Below are 6,415 nucleotides of genomic sequence, written 5' to 3' on the forward strand. Positions count from 1 at the left end.
ATCCCAGAACATCAGTTCAAAAGTTAAGGCTGAAGCTTTCGCAGTAATCTTCAGTCAGAAGTTTTGAGTGGATGATCCATTTCGGCCTCCTCCCGTGGTCCCCATCATTACAGATAGCAGTCTTCAGCAAATTCGATTCACTGATATCAAGATACGGTTAAAGGTACTGGATACTGCAAAGGCTATAACCCTGATAACATGCCAACAATAGTCCTGAAGACTTGTACTCCAGAACTTCCCACTTCCCTAGACAAGCTGTTCCAGTACGGTTACAAACAGACAATGGGGAAAACTGCTCAAGTATGTTCTTTTCATAAAACGCAGGACAAATTCCACCCGACCCAATACCGCCTCATCAGTCTACTCTCCATCATCAGTAAAGTGATGGAAGGTGTCATCAACAGTGTTATCAAGCTGTACCTGCTCAAGGACGTCCATTTTGTGTTCCACCAGGGTCACTCAGCTCCTGACCCCATCACAGCCTTGGTTCAAACATAGGAAAAGGAACTGAATTCCAGCCCTTGATATCAAGGCTGCATTCTGACAAATGTGACATCAAGGACCCCAAGCAAAAACGGTATCGCAGGCCAACACTGCATTATTGGAGTCATACCTGACAGATAGGAAGATGGTCATTGTTGTTGGAGGTCAGTCATCTCAGCTCCAGAACATCTCTGCAGTAGTCCCTTAAGATAATGTTCTAGGTCCAAACATCTTCAGCAGCTTCAACAATGACCTTCCTTCCATCATAAGGTCGGGAGTGGGGATTATCCAGGCTTGGGCTGACAAGTTGCAAGTAACATTCGTGCCACACAAATCCAGTCAATGACCATCACGAATAAGAAACAACATAACCACTTGTTATTCAGCAGCATTATCCCCACTAAATTTCCCCATTATCAAAATCCTGGGGGGTATTATTGATCATAAACTCAACTGGACTCGTCACAGATAAGAGCAGATCAGAGTCTAGGAATACTGCGCGATTAACTCACCTTCTGACTTCCCAAAGCCTCTCCAACATTTACAAGGCACAAGTCAGGAATGAGATGTAAGAATCCTCACTTTCCTGACTGAGTGCAGCCCCAACAACACTAAAGAAGCTTGACACCATCCAGGATAAAGCAGTCCATTTGATTTGCACCACATCCACAACCATTCACTCCCTTCACCACGGTCGCTCAGGAACAGCAGTGCGTACTATCTACGAGACACAATGCAGAAATTCCACAAAGATCCTCAGAGAGCTCCTTCCAATTTCACGAACACTTCCATGGAGACTGACAAGGGCAGTAGACTTTTGGGAACACCACCATCTTCAAATTGCCCTGCAAACCAGTCAACATCCTGATTTGGAAATATATCGCAGTTCCTTCCCTGTTGCAGGTTCAAAACAATAGAATTTCCCCCTTAATCAATTGTGGGTCAACGCACAGCACATAGATTGCACCAGTTCGAGAAGGTAGCTCACCACCACCTTCTCAAGGGCAACTCGGGACGGGCAAGAAATGCTGGGACAATCCAGTGTTGCCCACATCCAAAAATTATTTTTTTAAAATGAAGATTTCCAAGTCGAGCATCTCGATGGGACAGATTATCTGATTTGAACACGAACAGGAAAACAGTGTTTCTAATAGTGAATATTTTAGACTTTTTCTGTTATTAGAAAGGTGTTCCGTATTCGATGACATATTGTTGCTGAGTCCTGTGATAAATTGCACCTTTTTAGTTAAAATCAACAATACTGGTGTAACAGGCTCAATCCTTCAAAATGACCAGATTACAAATGACAATCATAATAGAGACAATGTACTCCCGCCAGGTAAGTCTCACAGATAGTAGCTTACATTCAACAGATTAATGGACTACTGGCTACACTGAATCCTCCCACCGTCTATATCACAGGGGTTACCACTGACCAGAACGTGAAGTCAAATCAACTTATAATTACAAGAGCAGATCAGAGACTTACAATTCTGCACTGTGCTGGTTTAGCAGTCTCTCTGTCTAGTGGAAATATGTTCTACACACTGACTGTATCAATCTTTGCAGTAATCAATCAGTTTCAATCAGATTCCCCCACACCCCCACCATTCTTCTAAGTTCCATCGAGTCAACTCACTGCCGCTCATATGACAAGCCGTCATCCCTCAGCAGTTCATAATATGCCAAATGCCGTCTGACCATTGCCCATTACATTCTCAACAGTATGTCTCCTCTCTTGTATTCTTGTTCTCTTGAAATGAAGGTGAACATTGCATTTGATTTCGTAACTGCCAACTGAACCTGCACATTAACCATAAGGGAGGACGAGTACTTCAAAATCCTTTTGTTCTTCAGATTGAATGGATCCTATTAGAACATAGTGTCTGCCTCTATTCCGTCTATCAAAGTGCATAATCTCACACGATTCCATATTGTGTTCCATCAGCCACATGTTTTCCCACAGTCCAAAACTGTCCAAGTCTTTCTGCAGCCTCCCCACTTCCTCAATATCATCTTCCCAGCAAACCATCACTGCATCATCTTCAAACTTAGCAAAACTGCCCTCAGCTCCTTTGTCCAATTTGTCCATATATAATACATTTCCTGGCTCCCTAAGGACTGTCCACCATCTACAAGGCACAACACTCAAGGTGCTTGACTCCATTCATGTTGAAGCAATGGCTGGAGTGGAATTACACCTGCAAAGTCTTCACTCCCTGCTCGACTGACTCTCAGTAGAAGCACACCCTGCCCCGTTTTGTGGTGAATTTACTTCATTATTGTGCACAATCAGTCTATTGATGTCATTCTGTCTGGACAAACTATGTGTTGATGACGATGGAGGGAGGTGGGGGAAGGAATGTCTCTGATGAATGTCTGTGTGACTGCCAGGTTAAAACCTGCCCCGACAGCCTCGGATGTATCTGTACCCGCTGTCACTGCCTCAGACATGATCATTCTTCCTGAGAGTCAAGGCAAGGGAAGTGACAGACCTGGACGATGTTCCCGGCTGTGGACTCAGAGCCTATGAGGACCAACTGGTAGAGGTATTCATATACAACTACAACTTCTCCCTCTTACAAGCCGAAGTCCCAACCTGGTTGAGAAGACCACCATCATCCTCGTAAGTGAGAAAGCACATGTAACGTGCCTTAATGACTACCGCCCAGTGGCTCTGACCTCAATAAACATGGAGTGATTTGAAAGGCTGGTCATGGCCCACATCAGCTCCAGTCTCCCAGCCTAACCTGATCCCTTACAATTTGCCTACTGATGTAACAGGTCCAGAACGGATGCCATACCCCGATCCCTGCACTCATCACTGGGACATCTTTACAACAAGGACACTTACACCAGACTCCTGCTCACTGACTACAGCTCCACCTTCAATATCGTTATCCCCTCCAGACTGATCTCAAATTTCCGTGACCTTAGTCGCGGCTCCACCCTCTGCAATTTGATCCCCCGGTTTCAGACCCACAGATCACAATTAGTGAAGATAGGCATCTGCACCTCGACCACAATCACACTCAACACTGGATATCCCATGGATGTATCCTCAGCCCCCTACTGTACTCCCTGTCCACACACAGCTGTGTCCCTCCGCCCCCTACTGTACTCCCTGTACACACACGGCTGTGTCCTCAGCCCCCTACTGTACTCCCTGTACACACACAGCTGTGTCCCTCAGCCCCCTACTGTACTCCCTGTACACACATGGCTGTGTCCCTCAGCCCCCTACTGTACTCCCTGTCCACACAGGGCTGTGTCCCTCAGCCCCCTACTGTATTCCCTGTCCACACACGGCTGTGTCCCTCAGCCCCCTACTGTACTCCCTGTCCACACACGGCTGTGTCCCTCAGCCCCCTACTGTACTCCCTGTCCACACAGGGCTGTGTCCCTCAGCCCCCTACTGTACTCCCTGTACACACACGGCTGTGTCCCTCAGCCCCCTACTGTACTCCCTGTACACACACGGCTGTGTCCTCAGCCCCCTACTGTACTCCCTGTCCACATACGGCTGTGTCCCTCAGCCCCCTACTGTACACCCTGTACACACAGGGCTGTGTCCCTCAGCACCCTACTGTACTCCCTGTCCACACACGGCTGTGTCCCTCAGCCCCCTACTGTACTCCCTGTCCACACACGGCTGTGTCCCTCAGCCCCCTACTGTACTCCCTGTCCACACACGGCTGTGTCCCCAGCCCCCTACTGTACTCCTGTACACACACGGCTGTGTCCTCAGCCCCCTACTGTACTCCCTGTCCACACATGGCTGTGTCCTCAGCCCCCTACTGTACTCACTGTACACATGCGGCTGTGTTGCCAAATTCCAAACAACGCCAGCTGCAAGTTCGCTGATGACATGCCCATGTAAATACAGGTATCCCCTGCTTTTCAAAAGTTCGTTTTTCTCCGCTTCCCTTTCCAAATGACCTTAATTAAGACCTGTTTTCGCTAATCAAAACAAATCCAAAGAGGATTTTCACTTCTACGAAGATTGCCGAAATTTTTCCCATACATATGAATGCTTCTTCACTTTACACCATATCGGCTTATGAAAGGAACACTGTACTTAAAATTGCAGAGCAGTTACCATGTCACACGAATAGAATGCTTTCAGTTGCCAGTATACAGAATAACTGTAAGAGATACAGCTCATTCTAAGCTGGAAGAGACAATGGGTTGAGTTTCCTCAACCTTTGCTGTAATAATTCTGTGATATGTATTGAAAGCCTATGGAGGGTGGGGGGGGGGGGGGTGTTGTGGAGACAAGCTTGTTCAATAAAGGGAAACCTGTATATGTCTAAGACAATGTTTAAAGCGATTTTATCTCCCTGTCTCTCTGCCCTAAACGGTGGTCATCTTCTTACATTCGTTAATGGGATATGGGTATCACTGGCTGGGCCAGCATTACTTCACTTTTCTAGCTGCTCTTGAGAAGACCGTGAGCCACTTTAGTCCACGTGTTTTATTTGATGTTATTTTATTTGATTTATTTTAGTCAAATGTACAATGGAAAGCTTTGTTTTGTGAGTAGTGCAGGAACATGATAGTTGTCAAAAAAACACAGCTCATGAGGTACTTCAACAGAGTGAGGCATATAAGGTTACAGCTGCACAGGAGATGTGCAAAAGAAGATCGCTATTAGCAAGACTAGTATTATTTGAAGTTAGAGATGTCAATTCGTAAGTCTAATTACGGTAGGGAAGAAAGTGTTCCTGAGTATGCTGGTCCATATTTTCAAGCCTCTCTATCTTCATCCTGTTGGAAGAGGTTGTCGGAGACCATGAACGATTTGGGAGAGATTTTTTATGTTATCAGCCTTTTGGTGACAATAAGAAGTATAAATGGATGGAAGGTTGCCTTCCGTGATGGTCTGTGCTGTGCACACAACCGTCTGTAGTTCCTTATGGTCCTGGGCAGAGCAGTTACCATGTCACACGAATAGAATGCTTTCAGTTGCCAGTATACAGAATAACAGTAAGAGATACAGCTCATTCTAAGCTGGAAGAGACAATGGGTTGAGTTTCCGCAACCTTTGCTGTAATAATTCTGTGATATGTATTGAAAGCCTATGGAGGCGGGGAGACAAACTTGTTCAATAAAGGACACAGACTGTTCCATCAACAAAAATCGATTCTTATTATGTCATGAAGTTCAGTTGCAATGAAAAGTGTTTTAAAACAAAGTGGTTTTCTGAGATTTACAGGATATTCAGAAACTTTTTTTTTTCTCTTTGAATCTTATAGAAGAAACAGATTTCGGCCTTAAGACACGTGTCACAGACACACCAACTGTAATAGGACCACAGTATCCAAATACAACCAAGGTCAGCATATGGACCTGTCAAGAAACATGAGATAAAATGATATGCAAACATGAGATGCAAACGGAAAATGACGGAGAAAAGAAATAAAAACATGAAGAAGTATCTGCAGAGAGAAACAGAGTTAACATATTGATTATGATGTGAAATTTCTGAAAAGTCAAAGGTTAATTCTGTGCATCTCTGCTCAAATTCTGCCAGATTTGTTGAGTTTTGCTCCAGCTCTTTCGATTGCTTTTTCTTTCTGAACTGTGACAAATTGTCTGATCTGAGCCCCTGTCTCACTTGGATCTTGAGTAATTTGTTATGGACATTAAATGAAAAATTACAAAGTTCCTATGTTTGACAAGGCTCTAAATATTGATGACGTATTGGATTGTGAAAACGTGCCATGAAAATGTTGAAACAAAAACAGAAGTTGCTTCTAAAGCTCAGTAGGTCTGGCAGCATCTGTGAAGAGAAATCACAGTTAACGTTTCGGGTTCAGTGACCCTTCCTCAGAACTGATGGTAGCTAGGAAAATGTTGGTTGATATGCAGAAGGGGCTGGATAGCTGTTAATGGAGATTGTTAGTGGCTAACCATAGAGGGTGTGTCATGG

This window comes from Chiloscyllium punctatum, chromosome 21, assembly GCF_047496795.1.
Source record: "Chiloscyllium punctatum isolate Juve2018m chromosome 21, sChiPun1.3, whole genome shotgun sequence".
Lineage (NCBI taxonomy): Eukaryota > Metazoa > Chordata > Chondrichthyes > Orectolobiformes > Hemiscylliidae > Chiloscyllium > Chiloscyllium punctatum.